Source organism: Muntiacus reevesi, chromosome 7 (genome assembly GCF_963930625.1).
Source record: "Muntiacus reevesi chromosome 7, mMunRee1.1, whole genome shotgun sequence".
NCBI classification, from domain to species: Eukaryota; Metazoa; Chordata; class Mammalia; order Artiodactyla; family Cervidae; genus Muntiacus; species Muntiacus reevesi.
The window spans coordinates 46,112,551-46,138,523 of record NC_089255.1 but is presented as its reverse complement, the minus strand read 5'-3'; the positions used below and the strand labels follow the sequence as shown (position 1 = coordinate 46,138,523).

Below are 25,973 nucleotides of genomic sequence, written 5' to 3'. Positions count from 1 at the left end.
AATCTTAATTCTTGATTAGAGCTTTTCATGATTCAGCCACTCTGTGCATTGTAAAGCCATCTGCTGTGATGCAGAATATCTTAGTGACAGAAGTGACTGTACATTATTATCCTTGGGAAGGAAAAGGCACAGTGAGCAGGATTCAGCCACACTGATGTGGGTTTATCTCTGGAAGTGGTTGTCTTTTCTTTGATTGCACCTACTTTTACTAGCAGGATTTTAGGTTGGTAAATGATTTTACGCTGTATCTAATGAAGACTCAGATTGCTCCGTAGTTAGTTTTTAAAGATGTAATTGGAAGAATCTCATGACAGACACCTGATTTTGGAGAGGTTGATTTCCAAGGTAGATGACTAATAAATGGGCATCATGTCCATGGAGGGTCAGGTACTAAGACACTGGCTGAAAAGCACTGAAGCAGGGTCTGTGGGATGCAGACAGCTTGGCATATGGCATGGTTTTGTGGTCTGCGTTACCCTCTTAGTCCTAGGCCTCTGATGGGCTCAGTGAGAGATGGCTCCACCTTCAAGAATGGGACAGTCTTCCCCTGGTGGTCCAGTGGTTAAGAATCTGCCTTGTAATGCAGGGGACACAGGTTTGAACCCTGATCTGGGAACTAAGATCCCACATGCTTCTATGCTGCAACTAAGACCTGACATAGCTAAATAAATAAATGAGTAAATAATTATTAAATAAAAGAATAGTAGTCTACTGCATTGAATGGTTGATAATCACCACAGCTTTCCTCAGTGGCATGAAGCTTTACAGAATTTGGAATCTATTTTCCCTTGACAAGGCTGTTTACTTCCTTATTATTTTTTTTTTAAACAAGCCCTGTTTTTCTTGGAAAAGACCTTGTAGCTTGAATTTTCTAACTTTGACAGCTTTTCTCAAGTGCCGTTATAGAACACAGAGTTGCCAGGAGCAAATGCTTGCATTGCCAGCTTCCCCTTCAGGGGATATAAATTGAGATTTTAGGCTTTGATGTTTCTGAGGAAGGTTGTCTTTGTGACATAACGGGAAAAGCAGTCGGTGAGGGGGTCAGCCAGGGTGGCAAGCCTGTGTTGCCCACTGGTGCCTGACCTTGGATGAGTCATTCCAGGCTCAGTTTGTTGCCAGGAAGGAGCACTGGGCCGGTGATGGCTGGGCTCTCCTGAAATGATGAATTTTGGAAAGGAATTCACTGCACTCTGGACCCAAAAGTTTGTTATCACAACTCTGCATGCATGCGTGCTCCATTGTTTCAGTTGTGCCCTACTCTTTGTGACCCTGTGGACTGTAGCCCGCCAGGCTTCTCTGTCCTTGGGATTCTCCAGGCCATGCCCTCCTCCCAGGGATCTTCCCGACTCAGGGATCAAACCTGCGTCTCTTACATCTCCTGCATTGGCAGGTAGGTTCTTTACCACTAGCGCCACCTGGGAAGCCCCTGTCACAACTCTATTCATCCACAAAAACTCATGTTATGTCTTCTGTTGCTTGGCTTCTGGTTCAGCTGGAGGACAAGACAGAGGGGCGTGATCAATGGCTCTGCATCCACATTTGGAGATGGAATTTGGAAACATGAGCACCTAGGCAGGCTGTGAGAATTGCCACTTGTAAAATTGCAAGGCAGTGTGAAGTATAAAAGCTGGGTGACAAATGGTCTCAGACTTTACTTTCACTCACCTCTGTCTCCCTTTCTTATTCTTGCATTCCTGGTAACAACTTTGAGGCTGATCCTTTCATTTTAGATATCATAAAATCTAGAGGTGGGTTGGAGAAAAGTAACACGGTAAAGCCTGAAAGGCTTTTACTTTACAGCTGTTTCTGCTGTGTTGTCAAATACCACTCTATTAGCTGCCCATTCTTCCAAGGCCAAGTGCTTCATACCTCGTGACCTGACCATGCTCATCCATGTTGCCTGGATTTAATGTGGCTGGTTTTAGAGCTGCAGCAGAGTAAATACACTCCCTCCATAGCCATTTAAGACGTTTATTTTTTAATTTCAGAAGTAATGTGTTTACTGTAGATAATCTCTGATAATGTAAAAACATTTAGAGAATAAAAAGCACCCACTCAGTAAAACAAACGGCCTGACTCTGCACAGAATTGACCCTAAAATTCTGTGTCAGTGACTCTGAGGTCTGAACTCGCCATCCTCAGGTATGGGAGGCCAGTAAGGACTTAACTACATGTGTTTTAAAAAAATTATTTCTTTATTTGGCTGTGCTGGATCTTCGTTGCTGCTCGGACTTTTTTCTCTGGCTATGGTGAGCCAGGGTTACTCTAGTTGTGTGCGCAGGCTTCTCATTGCAGTGGTTCACGTGTTGTGAAACACAGGCTCTAGGGCACAATGCTTCGGTCGTTGCCACACGTGGGCTCTAGAGCGCAGGCTCAATAGCTGTGGCACACGGGCTTAGTTGCTTTGCTACGTGTGGGATATTCCCAGATCAGGGCGGGTGGATTCTGAACCACTGAACCACCAAGGAAGCCCTTAACTGCATATCTTGATATGATTTGTGTTTATCCTACACTGAACTTGAATCCTCCACTTCACCTTTTAGCATGGACTTGTCTACTTAACCCAAATGTGCTTTTATACATTGAGAGAATTCTTAAGTGCTTCGTAGATTTACTCACTATCACCACCTTCTAAAGCTCCTTAGGCAACTGATTTTTTCCCCCCTGTAGAGTGAAAAGGAAATCACAGTGCCCGCCCTCCTCCTTAGCTTTTCCCTTCTTAGAAATTCCCAGGCTTCCTAGTGACCATGCGTCACTTGGCTGTGCTCTGTGGAGCTCCCCTAGTATGCCCTGCCCGTTTCCTCTCCTGGCTCTTTTCCATCTGGGGCCTTTCTGGAAGGGTTTTTTCTGGCTTTGAATTTCTTTTCACATTGTGATGGTTCCTCCTTCTCCTCCTCTGTCCTGTGAGCTTGGCTGAGGACAAGGAAGAGGATGGAAGCCCCACTGAGCTTCTTCTTGGGGCAGGTGGCTGTCCTATAGTGGGGCTTACACTTCTTCCTCAGTTATCCTCTCTCCTGACAAACCTCCCTTTGATTCTTAGTTTTCAGCAAACTGTGCAGTATCTAAGACTGAAGAACCTGAATTGAGGGAGAAAGAGTACCTGAATTTTGGTTCTACATCTGGCTGTTTTGTTTTTTTTTTAAATAATTGCATTCTTGAGCCTTTATTTATCCATCAGTATAACTCATCACATGGAGAGCTCGTGCAGAAACTGTAAAGTTGTAAATTTGTAGAGGTTGTTTATTTTCCAACTGTTCTTTCTTTCCTGACACACAAGGTAGATGCCCTAGATTTTATGTTTTTGCTTAATTCTGATAGACCCTCAAGAAAATGGAGATGGGTACCATATTTAAGGATTGGAAGACTTGACATTAAGAGATTCCCCTCCCCAAGTTAACCTAAAGGTTCAATGCAGTCTCAATCAAAATCCCAGAAAGGTATTTTAAAAAATCTTAAGAACATCAAAAAACTGTAAAATTTACATGGAAATGCAAAGGACTTAGAGTAACCAAAATAATTGAGGGGGGACATAGTGGGAGGGCTTACACCATGTAATTTAAAGATTTACTATGAAATGGCATAGATAAGAGTCAGTGCAGCATCCTGTAAGGCAGACAGACTTGATCCCTGGAGCAGGCTAGAGAGTCTAGAAACTGTTGTTAGTCACTTAGTCGTGTCTGACTCTTTGCGAACTCCTCTGTCCAGGGAATTCTCCAAGCAAGAATACTAGAGTGGGTTGCCATTCCCTTCTCCAGGCAATCTTCTGAACCCAGGGATTGAACCCTGCATTGCAGGCAGATTCTTTACCATCTGAGCCACCAGGGAAGCCCAGAGAGTCTAGAAATAGACCACAGATCAATGGTCCACAGACTTCCACCAGAGAGACAAACCAATTCAATGGAGAATGGGCTGGCATTTCAACAAGTCATGCTAGAACAATTGGGTATCTAGACGGAAAAAAGGGAACCTTGATCCTTAGGCTATACTGTAATAAAAAGAAAAAACTTGAGATAGATCATAAACAGATATTTCTGATAGCTCATTTAGGTAGACCCTAATAGTTGATTCTTTTGTAATCAAAGGACTAACTACATTTTATTGTAATCATGTAATCATGAGGGAGGAACAGTGTGCTAAATGCTGAGAGAGTAACAGAGGAAGAAGTTGTTTTCTCTCTTTTGATTCTGGAGCATTCTTAACACTGTCCTCTTTTTATTGGGTAATAACAAGCAAAAAAACAAAACCCCAAAGCCTTGTTCTTGGTGGTACCTTCAGAGAGTAGATTTTGGTTCTCTTACTGTCCTCTTCCTCTTATTTTACAAGTGAATCTCACTTTAGCTTATGTAGAGAGCTCAGGAAAAGTGGTCTCAAACCTGGTTTACGTTCATTTAAACAAGCCTATTTTAAAATGTACTAGGAAATCCTGACATTTAAACAGTCCTATGGCATCACGTTAGCAAGCAAGGACTCCTCCTGTTTAGCTAGTGTTCTTCCGGCAGTTCTGTCCTGGGGTTTTGCCCATTGGGGCCCACCTGCCCTCTAATCGGGGTCCGGGGGTGGGGAGCACAGCTGGTGGTGAGCCCTCACTCAGCTCTGTAATTGCTCTGGTGGCCCCAGGCTGGTGCCCTTCCTGGACTTCTCCCAACCATAGTGTTGGCTCTGTCTTCTTGTAGGCACAAGTATTAGATGTTAAATGAAATTTCAACTTGGTCCCTTCTGCATGCTGGGTTCAGGACTGCTTTGTGACATCAGTAGAAATTGAAGAATTCATGACTGATGTGAGGAAGGGTGAAAGAAGTTCTCCCTGCACCCCATTGGCCAATCTCTGATGTACAGTGTGGAGTCTTGTCTGCCTCTCCCCTTTAGTGTGGAGGGAAGAAATTTGCCCCTTTAGGCATCCTGAACTTGGTTCTTAGGTTAATCCAGGGTCGTTCAATGCTTTGGAGTTAATGACATGATGGCTAAGTCAGTGATAGATCTAGGACCATTCTTTCCTTTATTTTTCTTAAATATTTAGAGAGCTTTACTTTTTGGCATTGTTTTAAGATGTGGGGAACACCGTTTTGAATAAGACCCATAACATCCGGCCCTAGTGGAGCTGACATTCCAAGTCCGGGTTAAAGGCTTCCTGATATACATTCTCCCTTGTCAATTTCTTGAAGCATTCAGCTCAAATCCTGCCAACCGTCATCTCCCTAAGAGGAAGCGACCTCTCTATTCTCTGAAATCATTTGTGTGCCTTGCTGGGTCTAAGAGTGTGGCATTTGTTACAGCGCATCGTATGGTGGCACTTTGTGGAAGAGCCCAGGCTACCGTCTGGAAAACTGGACCTTTTTTGGGTGTGGTGGGAGGAGAAAAATGAGGAGAGTCTCTGGGGTGCCTTCCTAGCAGGGAACGTTCAGCAAATATGTATTGAGCAAGTTCATATCTGCATGGGAGAATCACTCAGATCATCCTACTAACAGCCAACTGGAATCCAGCTCTTCAGGCGAGCTTTTTGAATTCTTAGGAAATCTGCTGAATGTAGGTAAGGTGCGAGCCCTCCTGCCAGGAAACCCTTTAGTTCCTTTCTGAAGCTTTCTCAATAGGGAAGTGCACCCAAAGGTTGAGGGAGTCTTAAATTGGCAGTGCATTTGAAACAAGTAACAATGTGTTGTGACCTTTCCCTGGGGTCTTGCATACTTTGATGTGGCAGAAGCAAGCATTTCTCTGTAGTTATAAATAGCTGTGCAACTGGAGAGTTACATTCTAGGGCCCCAAGTTAAAACAGCTGATTTTTCTCCTGCTGTAGAGCCAGAAAAACATCTTTTTGGAATCACTGTATGAGTAGAATGGCATTCTGACAGGATATTAATCTTCCTAGAAATTATACCAGGAAAGCAGAATGCTTCATTTTAACCCTACAGGGCTACCTCCTCTACCTCCCTGTTGCGGTGGTGGTTTTTGACTTGCATACCTGTTTGTTGATGAGCATATGTGAAATGATCCACAGATTATTTGTTTTAATTTTTTATTGGAGGATAATTGTTTTACAGTGTCGTGCTGGTTTCTGCCATACATCAATATGAATCAGCCACAGGTATACATATATCTCCACCCCCTTGAACCTCCTTCCCATCTCCCGCCCCCATCCCATCCCTCTAGGTCATCACATATGGAGATTCCTTTAAAAACTAGGAATAGAATTACCATATGACCCAACAATCCTGTTTTTTAAAATTTATTGTTGACAAATAATCAAACATCTTCACTTCTCTTTAACTTAAAAACACTTGCTGGGCTGTGCTTAAGTAACTTAAGGGTCAGCAGGGACCTTAAAACCTTTTCAGCTGGTGTATCCCAAAGAATACTGATACATGAATCATTCTAAAAGTCAACACGAGAAAAAATATAAAGATACTTTCTATTAAGGTAAATGTATTCAAAGCACCACCTTTGACTGAGAGATGATATCCTTCCTACTTTTTAGGTTTTAAAATGGCTGGTTTTAATGAGTTGATGGCTTTTGAGGGAGGACATTGAAGGGAAAGTTATCAATCTGTATAGCCTAGGGAGGAGTGGGGATTTTCTGTTGAGGGATACCACTCCTCTAGTTTGGTAACCACTCATTTAGTTGAAACCCCATTGGATGCTTGAGTTGTCCTCCTATTACCAAGTCCCCACCCAGTAGGGATATTTGCACTGGGAACCCAAGACAGGTTCTCCTCTCGGCAGCTGTGGCTAGGGCTGGAGAAGAATTGATGTTCTGTAGACTTTTGCAGTCATAACCCAGAGAAATGCCTGGGAGACAGAGCACAGGTGGGTGGGAAGTGCAGGATGGGCTTTGGGTGGTTGGTTTGATTGCTGTGACTAAAGCAGAAATGCCCATGAGCTTGAGTTACTGCTACGAATTAATTGGGTGGTAATTAAATGCTCACACGGTGGATCAGAGGAACTGTGGAATTGAGGCATAATAAAATGTGGCATGCCTAGTAAGCAATTGAGTTGTCTTCCCAAGGATGTAGGCAGCACCAGGCAGGAGAACCACAGATGTCTTTAACAAGCTGTTTTTCTTGGACTGTTTTGCCCTTTTGTCTTATAAGGAAGATAGATGAGGTGTTCCTCTGAAATAAGGAGCTGAATCCCATATCATTTGTACCTGAAAACCAGATTCATAATTTTATACGAAATAATCTTTATAGAACTTGATTTTTGACATGCAGAATGTTTACTTGCTATCCTTAAGTGAAATTTCAAGGCTTGCTTTCCTTTGGTTGTAAATTTTTGATTTCTTTTTTTTTTTTTTGCACTTCTCATTAAAGAATAAGTAAGATTCCATGTAAATTCTTCACAGTGGCTCTCTGAGTAAGCCTTAATTGGTACATTTGACAGAGAAGAATAAAAGTGCTGTTTAATTATGGTGGTAAATTCTTAAATGTGATATTTTCTTCTAGATGAATTTTTAAGTACTGTAGTGAATTTTTAAGTACTGTAGTAAATTTTTAAGCATTGAAGAAAAAAATTTTTTTCTTTAAGATGTGGGCAATTTGAAATAAAAGTGGCCAAATTGGTATGGCATTAAAAACAAATTTAGAGAAGTAGGTCTTCCCTGGTGGCTCAGATGGTAAAGAATCTGCCTGCAGTGTAGGAGACCAAGGTTTGATCCCTGAGTTGGGAAGATCCCCTGGAGAAGGAAATGGCAACTCACTCCAATATTCTTATGTGGAGAATTCCCTGGACAGAGGAGCCTGGCAGGCTACAGTCCATGGGGTCTTAAAGAGTCGGACACAACTGAGCTATTTGAGCTAGCTGCTTAACTTAGCACTGAACTTACAAAGTAGGGAAATAAGTTATTTTTTAATACATTTTAACTTTGAACAAGAGATAAAAAGTAAAAATTTTGTAACTTAGTTCGCTTTCTTAAATTTCCCTTGAAAATAAGGGTTCAAGCTTCGGGCATAAATTTTTTACTTTAAAATTGTCTAGGCTTATGTTTTCCCTTTTACAATAGATTATTTTCTGTGATAGTTTTAGCCTATTAAAGATCTGGATGTAGCCATTATTTTCCCTTCCTTCTGTGAATAGGGTATTCTTTTAAAAAACTATTTATTTTTGGCTGTGCTGGGTGCTGAATCTTCATTGCTATGCTTGGGCTTTCTCTGGTTATGGGAAGTGGCGGGCACTCTTGACTGCAGTGCAAGGACTTCTCGTGGCTTCTCTGGTTGCAGAGCACAGGCTCTAGGCTTCTCAGGCTTCAGTCCTTGCAGCAGGCGAGCTCAGTGGTTTTGTTTCACAAGCCTAGTTGCTCTGAGGCATGTGGGATCTTCCCAGACCAGGGATCGAATCTGTGTCCCCTGCGTTGGCAGGCAGGTTCTTACCCTCTGTCCCACCTGATCTATTACTTCTAATAGTTCCGATCTATTACTTCTAATCACTGTTTACTTTAGTGCTGCTTCACATCCATGTGATGGTAAGAGTGACACTTTTTTTCTTTTGTGAAGTGTAGTTGATTCACACTGTTGTATTACTGTTGTATTTCAGGTGTATAGCATAGTGATTGAGTTATACATGCACATATATATTATTCTTTTCCAGTTATTTTCCATTATGGGTTATTGCAGCATATTGAATATAGTTCCCTGTACTATGCAGTGGGTGCTTGCTGTCTATTTTATATACAGTAGTGTATCTGTTAATCCAGCTGCTCATTTATCCTCTCCCCTCTTTACCCCTCTGATAACTGTAAGTTTATTTTCTATGTCTGTGAGTCTGTTTTATAAATTCGTTGGCATCATTTAAGTGACACCATATAATATTTGTCTTTCTCTGTCTGACTTACCTCACTTAGTATGATAATTTCTAGGTTCATCCATGTTGCTGTAATGGTACTGTTTCATTCTTTTTATTACCGAATAATATTCCACTATGTGTACATACCACATCTTCTATAGTCATTCATCTGTTGATGCACATTTTGGTTGTGTCTATGTTTGGTTATTGTAAATAATGCTGCTATGAACATTGGGATGAATGTATCCTTTTTTGAATAAAAGAATTAAGAGTTTTGGTATTCCAGATATATGCCCAGGAGTGAGATTACTGAGTCATACAATATTTCTAATTTTAATTTTTTAAGGAACCTCCATACTGTTCTCCATAGTGGCTGTACCAATTTACATTCCTACCAACACTGTAGCGGGCTATCCAGATGGTGCTAGTGGTGAAGTATCCACTTGCCAACGCAGGAGACGTAAGACAAGGGTTCTATCCCTGGGTTGGGAAGATTCCCTGCAGGAGGGTGTGGCAACCCCACTCCAGTATTCTTGCCTAGAGAATTCCATGGACAGACAAGCGTGGAGGGCTACAGTCCATAGGGTCGCAGGGTTGGACACAACTGAAGTGATTTAGCACACACACAACACTGTAGAAGGATTCTGTTTTCTCCACACTCTCTGCAACATTTATTGTTTGTAGACTTTTTGATGGCCAGTCTGGCCAGTATGAGTTTGATACCTCATTATAATTTTGATTTGCATTTCTCTAATAATTAACGATGGCAAGTAAATGCTTTTGTGGATGGATTTACCATAAACCAGGCTCTAATACCAGTACTTTATTATTTTATTTGCTTTTTTAACAACCCTAGGGTAAAAGTCCTGTTCTTATATTCATTTTGCAAATAAAGAAACTAAGCTATAGATTAGTTAAGTAACTTGCTTAGGATTCTATCATACTTAGTGGAAATCAGTCCTGAATATTCTTTGGAAGGACTGATGCTGAAGCTGAAACTCCAGTACTTTGGCCACCTGATGCGAAGTAATGACTCACTGGACAAGATCCTGGTGCTGGGAAAGATTAAAGGCAGGAGGAGAAGGGGATGACAGAGGATAAGATGGTTGGATGGCATCACCAACTCGATGGACGTGAGTTTGAACAAGCTCCAGGAGTTGGTGATGGACAGGGAAGCCTTATGTGCTGCAGTCATAGGGTCGCAAAGAGTCGGACACGACTGAGCGACTGAACTGAACTGATACTTAGTGACAGAGCCAGGATTTGAACCAAGGGGTCTGGTTCTAGGGTCTGTGATTTTAGCCATCATCCTGTGCATCATGTCTGCATATACTGGTCATGCTGGCAGTGGTGGTTTTGAGTGGGTCAGGATCTTAGAGTAGCTATTTAATATAAATAGACTTTTTTTTTTTTTTTTCCAGTAAGAGTTTACCTTTTTGGAAGAATGACTCTTGTATGTTAAAACCTCAGTTCAATAGTAAAACCTGTTTGTTTTAGCCAGTTATGGATAATAGCATTTGTTACATGTTCTTCCATTGATGACCTTCTATTTCTGTTATCTTACAAATTTCTAACTTGTGTTAATCATAATAAAATACAGCTATACCAGTTGACACTTCAAACCTGTCTGAGCAAAATTCCAAGGAGTCTTCCGATAGGATCTAGATTTCAAAGAATGTTTTAGCGTTGGGATTCCACTTCTGACTCAGCAGCCGGGTGTGGAGTGTCCATCCCCACTTGGATCCTTGGCATGTTTTGCCTGGAACGCACACACTCTCGAACTGGCTCCATCTGGCTCTCTGAGCCCCACCCTGCTAGCATCTCACTCATCCCACAGAGCCAGGGAGGAAAGGGGTTTAGGGGGAGCTTGTCAATTCTTGGCCTTTTACATACCTTCCTTCCCAGCAGGACCACCACCCATCCTGCCTTGGCCCCTGCCCACCCTCCACCTCCCTGCTTGGAACTCCCTCTGCCCGGCCTCTTTCTTACCACTTGAGCTCCCTTGAGAGCAAGAGAGAATCCAATGGCTTTGATTCAGTGTCCACATCCTGTTGTTTCCCAATAAGAAGAGGAAACATTAAGGCTGGGGTTTGGATAGGGATGTTAGTTTCAAATTAATTCTGTATTTAAAACTCTTATTTTTGTAAGCCACATGAAGCAGAATGTTCTTAATACATAGGAGAAGTTTTCAGGTTGGAATCCTACCAACAGACTGTATTTTCCCATTCTTTTTGATGTTGTCCCTGGTGGGTTTGTTAAGCACTTTCCAAAGTGAGATGGGAAGTTGTAGTTCCAGGGCCCCAAATAGCCCACTTTTAGTGTCCCAGATCATGACATGTCTTGTCAGCCCATCAGTCAGCACTGGGGATCCACCAGAACACGCTGTCTTCTCAAGGACCCAGGGCTGTGGGTGCAGAAGCATTGGCCCTGTGAGGTAGTGACCCAGAGGGTAGGGGCACTGGCTTCAGGGGCAGTCAGACTTGGATATTGGTTAGTAGCTTTGTGGCTTTGGGCTAACATTTCATCTCACTGAGGTTCTGTTTCTTAAGCTGTAAAATGGGAATATATTGGCTCTTATCTTAGGCTAGAGTTGCGATTGGGCTTCCCTGGTGGCTCAGATGGGAAAGAATCTGCCTGCAATGCAGAAGACCCAGGTTCAAGTCCTGGGTTTGGAAGATCCCCTGGAGAAGGGAATGGCTACCCACTCCAGTATTCTTGCCTGGAGAATTCCATGGACAGAGGAGTTGAGATAATTTAGGTAATGAGATATTATAGACATAGGTATGTGGTGATGATACATGCAAATATACGGATCTTATCTAACACATAGTAAGACGACTTCTTTGAGCTGGGCCTGGTAATTAGCATGTCATTTAATTTGTAAGTTATGGTGGTTGTAGCTCCAGACCTCGTTGGGAGCCTCTGTTTCTTTTCACCTGTTGATCTGCCCGTGGTGATGTTTCGCCCACCTCAGGGTGATAGTGTGGTTGGTGATTTGCAGCTTCAGGGTAGACTGTGAGGAGTCCAAGCACCAAGTATCGCCCTGCCTCTGCCCACAGGATGCCTCCAGGCCCCTGAAACAACTCTGAGAATTAATGATAAAGTGTTTTGTTCCGAATGTGAAAGGACAACCTCTAGAGACTCCAAATGCATAATATAAAATGATATCACATGCCTTTCCCAAGTTCAGAAAAGGTAAGTCACACTTGGATTGAAGTGTAAAAGTTAAAATGCACAGCTTGTCCCTTGGCCTTCCTAGGTCTGTCTGCTAAGTTGCTTCACTTGTGTTTAACTCTTTGTGACCCAGTGGACTGTAGCCTTCCAGGTTCCTCTGTCCTTGGGATTCTCCAGATAAGAATACTGGAGTGGGTTGCCATACCCTCCTCCAGGGTATCTTCCTGACCCAGGGATTGAACCTGCATTGGAATATAGGTTCTTTACCACTAGTGCCACCTATTCCCAAGCACTTTGATAACAAGTTCCTCCAATGCCAGTGGACTGACTACTGATTATATGGCGCCCATCTCCCTCTGAGTGCTAGGCTCTGAAGCAAGTCCTTCTTTTGTCCTCACTTAGGAGTGACCACAAGCCATGGATCCTCCTTCTGGTTGTGCTGCTTCCAGCTGTTTCTGAGGAGTGGGTCACGAAGGATGATTAGGCAGCAACTAGGAGAACTTGGTATCTGTGACATATCAACATAGTAAAACATACAGGCATCTGAGGGGTCAGTCAGCCTGTTTTTCATGTTCAGGCATCTTTCTAAGTTAAAGAAAGGCTGATGAGATTATAGGAAGTACTCTCTGCTTCTACATGAAAAATTCAACACCCATCCCCTCAAAGGTTGGGCCTGGCTTCAAACTGCCCACTAGAGGCTTGTGAAAATTTCTTTAAATGGTCCTCCCCCCTTTTTTTTTTCTTATGAATACTTCAATTTTGTATTCCATCTCATAGTACATCTTATCTCTTTTAACATAGAAACGATATTTTTCTTCCCAAATTCTAGAGGAGGATTGACTTGCCTGTTAAGATATGGCACATTTGTCCTGTAGCTCCCCTGCCTGCAGTGCACCCCTGGGGGGACATGTGAGAAGTAGAAGCCTTTTTGCCCCCAAAAGAAGGATGCCTTGTGGGAGGATGTAGCCATGCTTCTTGAGTTTCTAGAGATTAATACTCAAAAATTTCACTCCTGATTCTTTCATTGACTTGTATGTTTATGGCTGTGCAAGGGTTTTCTCTGGTTGCAGCAAGTAGGGGCAACCCAACTGGAAGCTCACTAGTTGTGGTGCATGGGTGTTTCATTGTGGCGGGTTCTCGTGCATGTGGGCTCAGTAGTTGGGGTACATGGGCTTAGTTGCTCCGCGGCATGTGGGATCTTCCTGGACCAGGTATCAAACTCATGTCCCCTGCATTGGCAGGCAGATTCTTCACCCCTGGACCACCAGGGAAGTCCTCACTCCTAATTCTTAATATTCAACTCAAGTTTCATTGATTGACCATTGTGGAATTTCTAAAGATTAATACGTCTAACTCAGGATGTATTCCAGCTGTTCTCTTGAGCGACGGTTGAATGAGCACCCCGTTTTTCTAGATGTCTTGTCTTTAGTTCAAATGAAAATACATCTCTAACTTGCCTTCACATGGTCTTTTTTGGATGTCTTACTGAGGAGCCAGCAGCCACCCGGTTGGTTTTACCCCTCTCTGTAAAAGGCTGTGAGTTAAAGGCCTCCTCCTGGTGCCCTGGTTTCAGTGTCCAGTCCGGGTCAGCGCCCACAGGAATACCCTTCTCTGATGACCAGCTTCTGCTCCCGAGTCAGAAGTAGAGGCTGGTGACTCTGACATTAATATAGCTGGATGAATTTTTCAGTTCGCTATGTCACATAGTCTTCCAGCCCCTTGATGTCTCTGCATGGTTTGGGTCTGTCATAGCAAAGGAAAATTTTCATCTTTTAATGGTGACATGCCTCCATTTCATGGAAAGAGCATTTCTAGGGCCCTCTGGCTGAGTTTTCTGTCTCTTCTCTTTGAAGGGCTCATTTCTGTATCTATTAATTCAGAAATGTCTCTGGGTCAGAAAACCTTTTTTGTTTTCTACATCTAAGCTTTTCTTTATTCTTGATAGCATTCTAAACCTAAATATCACAGTAACTCTTTAAAAAAAGACCCAGAAGTGTCACAGAAACATAGATTGCTATGTACATTTTTCATAACTAAACCAACACACTGTCTTCCCTTTCAAGATGTTTACTGATGTACTTCAGAAATATAGATGATAATTGTAAAAAGGCATAATTTTCCCTTTCAGATTTTATATTTTCTCTTAATAGGTGAATTTTTAAATTCAGTGATTGTGTTAGCTGAATAGACATTGAACAAACTGTTGATAATTCTTGGGTTCCCCTTACATTAAGATGAATAAAAAATTGGGATATATTTGTTTGTGTATTATTTATCCACAGTAAATAGTTTTTATTTTTATTTTATATATTTTTATTTTATTTTATAATTTTTATGGATAAATGTTATTTATCCATCTTTGTTTCTTAGAAGGAGAAACCATCCTGCAAAAATCTTCTGTACTGCACTGCTGGTTTGGGTAAGGATGTTTGGGAAAGGATACAAACCTACAATACTGTTCTCTCCTGCTTGAATTTGTAACAGTATCTTCTTCCCATTCATCAAGCCTGCAAAAGTGAATACTCAGTCTTTCCCAAATCATTCTCTTCCAGCCTTCATTTCAAGACCCTGTTATGGATTGAATGTTTGTGTTCTCCCAAGATTGATATGTTGAAATCGTAACCCCTAATGTGATAGTGTTAGGAGGTGGGACTTTGGGAGTTGATTAGGTCATGAGGGTAGAATCCTCATGAATGAGATTGTAGGTACTGCATGCTCATTCGTGTCTGACTCTTTGCGGCCCTGTGGACTGTAGCCCAACAGGCTTCTCTGTCCATGGAATTTTCCAGGCAAGAATACTGACACGGGTTGCCATTCCCTTCTCTAGAGGATCTTCCCGACCTAGGGATTGAACCCACAACTCCTATGTCTCCTGCGCTGGCAGGTGGATTCTTTACCTCTAGCACCACCTAAAAGAGATCCCCCTCGGCTCCCTCTCCCTCCCACTATGTGAGGACACATGCAAGAAGATGGTCATCTCTGAACCTCATTAGATGCTGAATCTGCTGACGCCTTGACCCTCCAGTCTCCAAAATGTGAAAAACAAATACCTTGTTTATGCGACTCAGTCTGTAGTGTTTTTTTTTTTTTTAACTTTTTATTTTATATTGGAATATAGCCAGTGAACAATATTGTGATAGATTCAGGTGAACCACAAAGGGACTCAGCCATACATATACATATGTCCTTGTTATAGCACCTTGAATGGGCTAAGATGCCCTCTGACTCCCCATTCCCCAGTGGATGACATATGAACCCAGTCGGTCATCAGAGCCCTGCTCACAGGGGGGTGCCCTTTGTCTTCCTCCTGTGGGTGCCTTGTCTCCCCACACCACCTCCTGTGTAAAGTACCTGCTCTGCAGGCCTGTGTGCTTTAGCCATGTTTTTCTTTTGCTTGCTCTACTTGTCCACCTGTCACTAGGCATGGTGTCTGCCTCATTCCCTAAAGCCCAGCAGCAGTGATTCCTCCTTTGCACCTTTTCTGGCCCACTTACTACCTGCCTATGAGGTGGTGTCTTCTTCCACAAGCCCCTGTGACATGTCAGCTCACCTCAGTGCTCATGTCCTTTTACTGTGTCATAAGTCCCTTGCGTTATTGTAAGTGTTGGGTTTCTGTCATCTTTGCAGGGGAGGGGGGCGGCTGGCCTGTAGCCTGGGGTGAGTGATGGCCATGTAGACCTGGGTTCACCTTCTGCTTCTGTCCCTGAGCTGTGTGCCTTTGGGCAGGTCACTTAACCTCCAGCCCCCCCTGGAAATGGCCCATCGCTCTTCTCCGCAGGATGACTGTGAGAATGGACGCTGAGATGGGACAGCCGGGTAAGGGGCCTTGAAGAGCATCCTGTAAATGAGAAGCGTGCGGTCAATGCAAATTCCTTGCCCAGTCCTCAGTCCAAACAGGGTCTTGAAGCAGCTGTGCATGAAATTGGTGCTCAGTAAATACTGACTGAATTGCAGGCCCCCTCAGGGCCTATAGGATATTTTGCAGCTACAGATCAAATTGGCATAGAAGTCTGTAGCCTGATGTGTGGGAGCTGTGAGTCAGGCTCTGTCCCACCAATCTCTGTCTTTTAAAAGATACTTTTTTGTATATTTATTTTTGGCTATGTTGGGTCTTCGTTGCTGTGCCTGGGCTTTCTCTAGTTGCGGTGCGTGGGGGCTTCCCATTAGGGTGGCTTCTCATGTGGAGCACACATTCTAGAGAGTGTGGGCTTCAGTAGTTGCTGCACGTGGGTTCAGTAGTTGTGGCACACAGGCTTAGTTGCCCTGCAATATATGGAGTCTTCCTGGACCAGGGATCGAACTGTGTCTCTGGCATTGCAAGGTGAATTCTTAACCACTAGATCATGAGGGAAGCCCCAAATTCTAGAGACAGAGAATGTTCCAGATGTCTTGCATGTTCATCTCTTCTCCCCTAGTCCCCCTTACTGAAGCAAGAGAGAATGACAGTTCCCTGTTAGGGAGCAGGCAGAAACCTCAGTGCTATCTTTGCTCTAATTTGGAGGGCCTGTCTTTCCACTTTCTTGCTTAAACTCTGTGCACAGCACACGCTGTGACTTGCCCCTCCCCCTCCTTGAAGGCTACCAGCTTAATATGAACACATCTCCAATTCTTTCTCAATTCTTTTCGGTAATTAATTTCCCAGAGGTCCTCTTTTTATTACTTGAGAGCAAAACTTTTGAAAAGACTATGAATGAGGTTTGCTTTCTTTCATTATGTTGGCAGCATGTTGAAAAAAAATAACCCTAAAACTTCCTCCAACGAGTCAGTGAAATATAATTCTGTTAAAAAGGTCAAATGTGATCCCTTCTAGAGAACACCTCAGTGGTCTTCCTTTAGAACTGTGTATGATATTTTTGGGAACAGAGTTTTAATGTGGCTTTTTTTCTTTCAAAGGTCTTTCCTAGCTTGTATTAGGCAGATGAGGTTGTTTAATGAAGAGTTGTAATTAATTCAGAATAGTCATTGACATGTAAACATAAGCTGACCTTCAAGTACCTTTGAAGAAACTTTCACAGTTCATGGGCACAGACATTTGACAGAGGGAGGAAGACAGAAATTGTATGTCAGTCTGGTGTATTATTTCAAAACATGGAAGTTAATTTTGTGGCAGGTTGTGATGATAATTGAAGGATTAAAGACTTGCAGAGTTGTAAGCTCAGTTTAATCTTTCAGCTGTGCTTAAGTGAGTCTTCAACAGGTATTGTCACTAAATAATGGGCATAGCTAATGAGAAGAGTTTGATCATCTTGGGGTATGGGATTAACAAGTTGGGGAAGTGAAAACTTTTACTTAAGGAAGATGTGTTTCGTTTATGTACCTCATATACACCAAGGAGAGCCGAAATGTACCTTGGAAACCTTTTACAGAGTGGAGCAGGTCTTATACAAAGGTATAGACCTGGAATATAAGGACATGTGTGCCTTTGAACTCTCCACCTCTGTTTCCTCAAATGATGGGGCTGAGTTAGAGAAGATCTAAGGCTCATTTGAATGCTGTGTTTATTTCTCGGATTTTTTTTATTCTCCTATTTAAACCTATGTGGTAGGTGGCTGGTCACAGTCACTCTCTCCTAATATGATTCTGACCCCTGAAAAAAGGAAATTTATTGCGTCAGTTAGCTGTTGCTACTGTTTCCTCTCCATCGTGTGTGTGATGGTTTGTATCCCAGGTTTGTTCGTTTTTATTCCTGTGTATGGAATCCTTGTGTGTATATACGATAGTGTATCCATTTTACTACTAATGGATTGTTTGCAGACTTGGCCTGTGCCAAAAAGCCAGTGACCATGGTCTTGTGTCTGGTGCACGGAATTTAACCCTTCTTCCCCCTTTTCTTTGAGATATAACTAATGCAGGGTCCTAGTACTTGCGGAGTTTAGTAAGCTTTCTGATGAGTCTTCTCACCTAAGAAAAGGATGCGTTGAAGGTTTGCAGGATTGTTACTTACGTAGAAGTTATCTTTAGCCTGATTTGTGTGGACATGCTTACCAGTGACTCAGTGATCGCTGTTGAGGAGAGAACTCCCTGCGGGTTCTGGTTTATTTTATCTTCACTTTAACTGCTCTGTATACATGATTGTTTGTGTTTTCATATCAGACTCCTGTGAATTCTTTTGGCAGTGGTGAGATCCTAAAGTATAAATAAATCCAGCAGAACATACTTGGCATCCCTTTGGTAGGCACTCTTTGCCTTCCCTTTGTGTATGTTTATCACGCCCCTACCAGCCATGCTAGTGACATATCACTTTCGGATGGCGCCCGACTGAGTCCCGTGCTGGTAGAGTCCTCATCCAACAAGCTCCTAAGTGAAGATGGGCAACTCAGTAGGACATGGCTGTGACAAAACTGAAATCACAACAAAGCCCAAACTCAAGGCACCGGAGGACACCCCTTCACCTGAAGGGTGAGCCAATCCAACCAGCTCCTTTTATAGACAGAGATGTGGGTTTAGAGAACGTGACAAGTCCAAATAGAACTCGTCTTTTTCTGGGGTTCAGGTTGCAGCTTCTCTTAAACTAGTAATATTTATTGGCTGAGGCTAAGGCAGTATTGAAAGAGGACTTGATGTACTCAGAATATATTATTGGTTTTGGGCAATGAAAGCTTTTTTTTAAGAAAAAAACAAGAAGGTCCAGAATAATATGTGATTTTCTGTTCTCTCTTCTTGGCAAGTGACACACAGCATTATACCTGCCTCGCTTTATATGCTTAGCGTTTTTATGTGGGTCGTAGGTTTATTTTGGTCCTAATCACATTATGCTGACATCTATTTAGTTGTGCTCCTCCACCTGAAGAACTCTAAATTTCACTCTAAGAACTCTAAATTACAGTGACCTGTAATTATCTCTAGTCCTTTGATTTCAACTTGGGAAGCATGCTTGCTTTTAGACAACTGCTCCGGCCTGGAGAATTCCCTCTCTGCCCTCTGTTTCATTTTCCCATGACCGAAGGCCCCTGTGTCCTTCTGCCTTTGGTACTGTCAGTCTCTGCCTGCCTGGCATTAAGCCAGTTGGAACCTTTGCTAGGCAGGTGATCAATCTCATCACTACTTATTTGCTTTATGCTATGAAATCTTTCTTAGTATCTGTGCCTCACATCATTGGTATGTTTGAGCAGTTTGCTGGCAATTTCAGGTAAGAGGTGAAGTGAGTGATTGTATGATAAAGAGGCAGAATACTGTTTTGGCAAACTTGGGCCTGAGCCTTCTTGCCAAGGCATAGATTGAACAGAGAGGAGGCAAATGTGGGTGTCCTTTGGACCAGGGGTCCCCAACCTCCAGGATCTAATGCCCGATAATTTGAAGTGGAACTGATATAATAATAGATGTCATGCACTTGAATCATCTCAAAACTACCTTCCAGCCATCCCCCGGTCCATGGAAAAATTGTCCTCTGGTCCATGGTGCCAAAAAGTTTAGGGACTGCTGCTTCGGACCATCGAGTGATGGTATTGCTGTAGCTGTGATGCTGGAGATGGGAAGGTGGTGGAAATCCACTCCCTGTCCTTTTTCACGTGAGCAGTCCCTTCCCGGACACTGTTTATTTAACACTGAAGATCAGTGAATATGGGTGAGTGAGCTAATGAGGTTTCAGTGGGGGTGGGGGTGTCTCTTTACCCAAGGACAGTGAGAGGTTGTGTTACTGACTTGGAGTATTCTGACCCCTCCTCCTCCTCGTTCGTGCCTCCAGCGTCCATCTTTCCTCTCCTTGTTTGTCTGTCCCACTTCACTGCTCCGTGGGCTCACTCCTCTTTGTCCTCTTCCTTTTCTTCATACCCCAGACTGCTGTTAACAAACAATCTCAGGAAAGTCTGAGGTATTTGTTCTCCTTGGGATAAAATGTGAGGTTTCATGTTTTTCTTTGGAAAAATGACTGAGTTACATTGTTACAGAAGCAAAGATACCCCAAGCATGCTACTGCTAAGTCACTTCAGTCGTGTCGGACCCCATAGATGGCAGGCCACCAGGCTTGCCCGTTCCTGGGATTCTCCAGCCAAGAGCACCAGAGTGGGTTGCCATTTCCTTCTCCAATGCATGAAAGTGAAAGTGAAGTATAGTTGTACCTGATTTTTTTTTTTTCAGTTTGTTAGGGGTTTCGGTTATGTACCCCACCCTCTGCTAAGGGCCCTGGAGAAAAAGGAGGTGGTGATCGCTCTTGTGTAATGAGTCTGATTGTTATTCCTTGCTTCAATATTTGTTGTTGTTGTTATTGTTTGTTTGTTTAGCAAAAATAACTCTGCCATAGAGGTTGTTTGAGAACTCTGTTACATTCTAATAAATACAAAAATAGTCACATATGCTGTTTATGTTATTCTAAGGGAATTAGGAGCTTCGTGTCTTAGTACATTACCCATCTTGAAAACAAATGTGTTAACTCTTCCTCAAAACATACTGATTTGATGGTACAGAGGTTTACTGGGCCTGTTGGAACATTTCCTCCTTCTCTCTTTCTTTTTGTTAATGAAATAATTATGTGAGACTCTATAGCCCAAGTTTTAGCTTTCCTAGTAATTTTTTTTACTCCTGCACATAGTACTTCAACTGTTTAAACCTCAATTTTCTCATCTGAAAAACGGGAGTGGTGGTTTTACCTATCCATAAGGTTACTGTGTAGAGTGGGAGAGTATATAAACCACTTATTCTGGGCCCAGCCCTTGGTGAGGACTCAATAGATGTTGCCTCATAACACTCCTTTGTGGTTACTCGTGCCTGAGGCAGCAAGGAGCCCAGGGCTTGGGGAGGTAGGGAGAGTGTAGCTTCTGAAGACAAACTCAGGTTCAGATTTCAGGCCACTAATGTAGGATGTTAGGTAAGAGTTTAGACATATCCAAATCTCAGATGCTTCAAGAGAAAATTGAGTTACTATCTGCCTCAGCTACCATTAGTTTTGAGGACAGTATAAATTGATGTGAAGTGACAGTACTCAGTCATGTCTGACTCTTTGCAACCCCATGGACTGTAGCCCACCAGGCTTCTCTGTCCATGGGATTCTCTAGGCAAGAATACTGGAGTGGGTTGCCATTTCCTTCTCCAAAATTGATGATGATGGCTTGTTAAATAAGCTTTACCTTAGAGTGGGATAATGCATGGAAAAGCATGGTAGTCAGTACAGAGCTACTATTAGTGTGGCATTTTGAGTATAGGATGAAAGTATAATGTTGAAAGAATAGATAATAATATTAAAGATTTATTGAGCACTTACATGTCCCACACAGAGATCTAAGTGTGGTTAGAAGTATTAACTTATCCATCAGCAAATGAATGGATAAGCTGTGGTACATATATAATGGAATATTACTCAGCCATAAAAAGGAACGAATTTGAGTCCGTTCTAGTGTGGCTCAGCTAGCTGGTAAAGAATCCTCCTGCAGTGTGGGAGACCTGGGTTCGATCTCTGGGTTGGGAAGATCCCTTGGAGAAGGGAAAGGATACTCACTCCAGTACTGTGGCCTGGAGAATTCCATGGACTATATAGTCCATGGGGTCGCAAAGAGTCGGACATGACTGAGCGAGTTTTGCTTTCAGTGAAGTGGATGAATCTAGAACCTGTTACACCGAGTGAATAAGTCAGAAAGAGAAAAACAAATATTATAAATTAAAACGTATATATGGAGTTTAAAAAAATGGTACTGATAAACCTATTCGCAAGGCGGCAATAGAGATGCAAACACAGAGAACAGACAGGCCTGTGAACACAACAGGGGAAGGAGAGGGTGGGATGAGTTTAGAGAGCAGCACTGTAACATATATATTACCATGTGTGAAGTAGACAGCCAGTGGGAATTTGCTATATGACACAGGGCGCTCAACCCAGGGCTCTGTGACAACCTACAGGGGTGGGAAGTGGGAGGGAGGTTCAAGAGAGAGGGTGCACATGTATACCTGTGGCTGATTTATACTGATGCATGGCAGAAACCAATACAACATTGTAAAGCAATTATCCTCCGATGAAAAATCAGTAAAAATTAAAAAAAGAAGTATTAACTTATTTCAACAATTCTAAGTTAGTTACTATTGTTCCCATATTATACAAAATGGTTACATGTCTTGGCCAAGGTCATAGAGCTATAAGTGGTAGAACTGGGTGAACTTGGCCTGAAGACTCCAGAGCCCACAGTATTGACCACAGATTTTAAGCCAGATAAAATGCTTCTCTCCTGACCGTGCTTTTTTGTATGAAAGGTATACATCACCCAAACAGTTGGGGATGTCCTAATCCAGCATCCCTGGGTGAGGGTAAAGTATTTCTCACTTAGCTGGTAAATATCTCCTAAGTATTAATAGGAACCAAGTCAAGGAATTCTTGGTCTGGGCAAGGTTGATTTTTTTTTTTTTTCCTGTTACTGCTTACATCCTTACTTAAAACTGCATCCCTAGTGGCTCATAAATGAGACACTGAGGGAAGTTGATTTCTGTACCTTTTCAGTAGGAATCATTAGCAGGAAATGATGATAGTGTATTAAATATGCTTCACCTTGGAAGTTCTGTCTGTTTGCAAAACGGAGAATTGGGAATTGATGACTCCAGTATTCCCCTATTTCCAAAAACTGATGCAGGATGTGCCAGCCCCTAGAATCAGGCCAGGAGGCAAAAGGGATGAAAAAAAGGGAAGTGTGTCTCGTCAGTGGTATAGAAGGAGTATAATTTGTGGCAGTTAATTTCTGTTTGGTTGAAGACTATAAAACTGGCCGCACAATTTTTAACAGACCATAGTCTCTAGAAGGGAGTATGTTCTGTGCTTGTGAAATTGAAATTGTATGTCTAAGAAAATATCCCTGTAGTATCTCTTTAAAAGAGTCTTTAGTGTTTATAAAAAAGGAAGGGGGGGGGGTGGGGATGAGCCAGGAACTGAGAAATAGAATGCCATCTTTCTTTGGGGATCTGAAATCATTGTCACTGTAGAGGTTTGTGTGCCTCCTAAATGTGTATTTATTAATTGTACCTTCTGAAGAGAAATTTCACATGCCTATCTACATGCTGAAATTTGAGCTTGATGTGGAAGATACAAGAACCAAGCAATGTTTACATGTGCAGAAATGTATTCACATATACAGGCTCACAAGCTTCCTGAAGAGACTAAACAGATAACCTTCACAGTTTCCATCTTGAATGCATGGAAAATACGAAATTGTGAGCAACAGCTTTTATTTCTTACCTGCCCCCTTTCCCGGTCCCTTTGGCAGTAGAACAATAAATCAAAATCTTCTTTCTTTAAAACAGAAACTGTAGCTACAGTGTGGGGAGTGAGGAAGTACATGAAAAGATGGCCATGTATGTTGTTAAGTGGGAAAAGGAGCAACAAATTGCACACTTAGGAGGTTCAGTCTGCAGGTAAAAAGAGTGTATGTATGTAGCGATTTTAGAAGTTGACCTTATTAGCAGGGGGATTGGGGGATGTGATCGTGGGCAAATAACCTGCCATTCTGAGTCAGTCTCCTTGTCCATAAAGTGGGTTAGAAATACTCACCTCATAGAGAAGTTATGAAGATGAAAGCCAAATGGTACACGGTGGAGAGTTTGAATTGTAACTGGAATACAGCAAGTGTTCAGTTAATGGTAGCCATCGCTGGCATGGAAAAACACATGGAGTAAAGTTTGTCAAACTGTACACTCACATTATTTTGATGGAGGGTGGGGAACAGGGATGGAATGAGGTTTGAATTTGTTTTACCAGCGTTTATACCTTTGTTAGCTGGAAAATAAAATCAGCAAGATTTTTTAAAAATCTGAGAGAGAGAGAAAGAAGTGTAAAGTCATCTCTGTAATGGCTGTCTTTTCACTTGCCCTAGGTTGTTTTGCTAGAGACCTTTTAATTTTGCTATATAGTTTTCAAATTTTTTTTAAGTAAGACTTTTTTTTTTTTTTAAGGGGGACGGGCAGATCACGACTCCCAGGCATCCCGCAAAGAAGGCGGGTCACCTTAGGGGCAACCTTTACCCGCTCAAAAATTCGTCTCACATTAGCAGTGAGGATTCGGGCGTCACCCCGAATCGTTATTTTCCTTACTCATAAGTTTAAGGCATTAAGTAAGACTTTTAGTTTATTATTGTTTTTTTTTTTGGCTGCACTGCTAGGCACGTGGGATCCTAGTTCCCCAACCAGGAATCAAACCCGCACCCCTTTCATTGTAAGTGCAGAGTCTTAACCACTGGGCCATCAGGGAGGTCCCGTAGTTGTCTGATTTTTGAGAGGAATGTGTATAATTTCTTCCCTACTTACTCCTTGTCAAGGCAAAGGGTTGAGTTAGAAGCTCTTCCCTGCTGACTCGCATGGAAGGAGGGGAAGAACATCCCAGTGAAAACCTCACTCCCGTCTTTTTCCTTAAACTGTTGTCTCTCATGTATTAAGAGATTGACAGGGAAATGTGTCTGATCCTTGGAATTCTGGGTCAGAGATGTTTAAAGAGCACGCCTAAAGCTTGAAGGGAAAGGTGATCATATGCAGTTTTTTGTTGCATAGATCATGTCCCCCTCTTATCTCCCTTCCCTCTGGCTGAGTTTCTCACGTCTGTGCTGTGGTTTTGAGGCAAGCAAAGAATGGCTGATGTGGAATGTGGGGGCCCTGGGATCGCATTAGCAGGACCACTTGTGGGCGTGTGAATTGAATGGCTGACACTGGTGACACCCATTTGGCAAATAGCGGTACAATTCTCAAGGAGAAAAGAAAGCAGGACGTCTAAGTAGCTGACATTATCTTCCTCTCTTTTAGAGGAAACATGTCAAGAAATAAAGGAGGCTCTGTTAGTAAATCCTGTTAAATTTTTGTTGTTCTTGGGTTTGACACTCTGCGCCCTTGGTTGATTTCTACCTCTTGAGGGATTGGTTTCTGAGTAAGGCTGTTTTACGCTGCGTTGTCCACTTATCAGGTTCTTGTGAATGCAGTTCGGTCAGGTTGTCAAGGTGCTGCCCAGCTGGTGTGTGGGCCGGTCTGTGCCGGCTGCCAGCAGCAGGACCGAATGCCCTTCTGCACACCCTGTGGGCTCTCTGTAGTTCCCCGTTTCTAATGGACCTGGAGGTAGAAACCTTTCATAAGGAGTTACTTTCCAGCACTAGTGGTGATTTTGTTTTAATTATTATTTTTTATTTTAAAACAAATCTGTGACTTGGCTAGAACCCCTGAGGCTTTCTAAGATGGTTCTTTCATTTGGCAGCTTTACTGGCTGGTTTATCCTGGTTTTTTTGATATTTTCCTGCAGCTGACCATTTCAGGACAGAATGAGTCCCAAGTTTCAATTTCAGAGTTCAAAAGCCGGGGAAGAAAGCTGCATCTTCTCCCCTGGATGTGCAGTTAATTTTGACTCTGACAGAAGTTTGCTCACCCTACTTGGGTGGGAGAATATTCCTGAGGGTTGAAAGCTGCTCATGAAACGAATGGTCTGCCCTGAAACTATTTTCTCACTTTCTGGCCCCCTACAACCTCCACCCCCTACTCCCAAGTATACACATACCTGTAATTCCAAGGATCCCAGGGCTGGGATAAACCCTCACAAGCAATCAACAGCTTAGATACTAATTCTTGCCTGCTTTAAATTTACCAAGTGTTTCTCAGAACTAGAATTTTATAAAGTACACGATTGTACAGCTGTTTCAACAGAACCCTCAGTCTAGCAACAAGGGGAAATCAATCCCAATGAGAACTAGCTAAACCAGGCACTTGCCGTTCAGATGGAGCAGGTGGCATGTTCAGCTGCCATGTGACTTGACATTCTCAGTGAGATATGAACTGGATAGTGTTCGCCTGTATTTCCCCAACCCTGAAGCCCTGGAATAAACACTTAATACATCTGCCTTCTCTCACACACTGTCCTGCTTTCTGATGAATAAGAGGTCAAGGGTTCCATTTCTATAGTACGGCATAGCTGCATGATATCAGGCAAGTCATAGACCATTTTGCTAGTAGCTAGCATCCTCAGAACGGGGCATCTATGCTAAGTGTATTGGGTTGGCCAGAAGTTTCCTTAACATCTTATGGAAAAACCCAAGCAAACTTTTTGGCCAACTCAATATATACTCTTTCTTACTTAATCCTCTCAAGCA

At 42.6% G+C, this 25,973-nt stretch overlaps 1 protein-coding gene and 1 non-coding gene across 4 annotated transcripts in view; one reads left to right on the top strand and one right to left on the bottom strand.

Annotated features, from left to right (window-relative positions):
* Positions 1-25,973, top strand: part of TLN2 (talin 2) — a 483,978-nt gene that overhangs the window by 112,218 nt on the left and 345,787 nt on the right. The gene's annotated exons all lie outside the window — the stretch shown is intronic.
* Positions 23,811-23,960, bottom strand: LOC136172819 (U12 minor spliceosomal RNA). Its single transcript, XR_010664143.1, has one exon. It is a non-coding gene; the product is annotated as a U12 minor spliceosomal RNA (small nuclear RNA).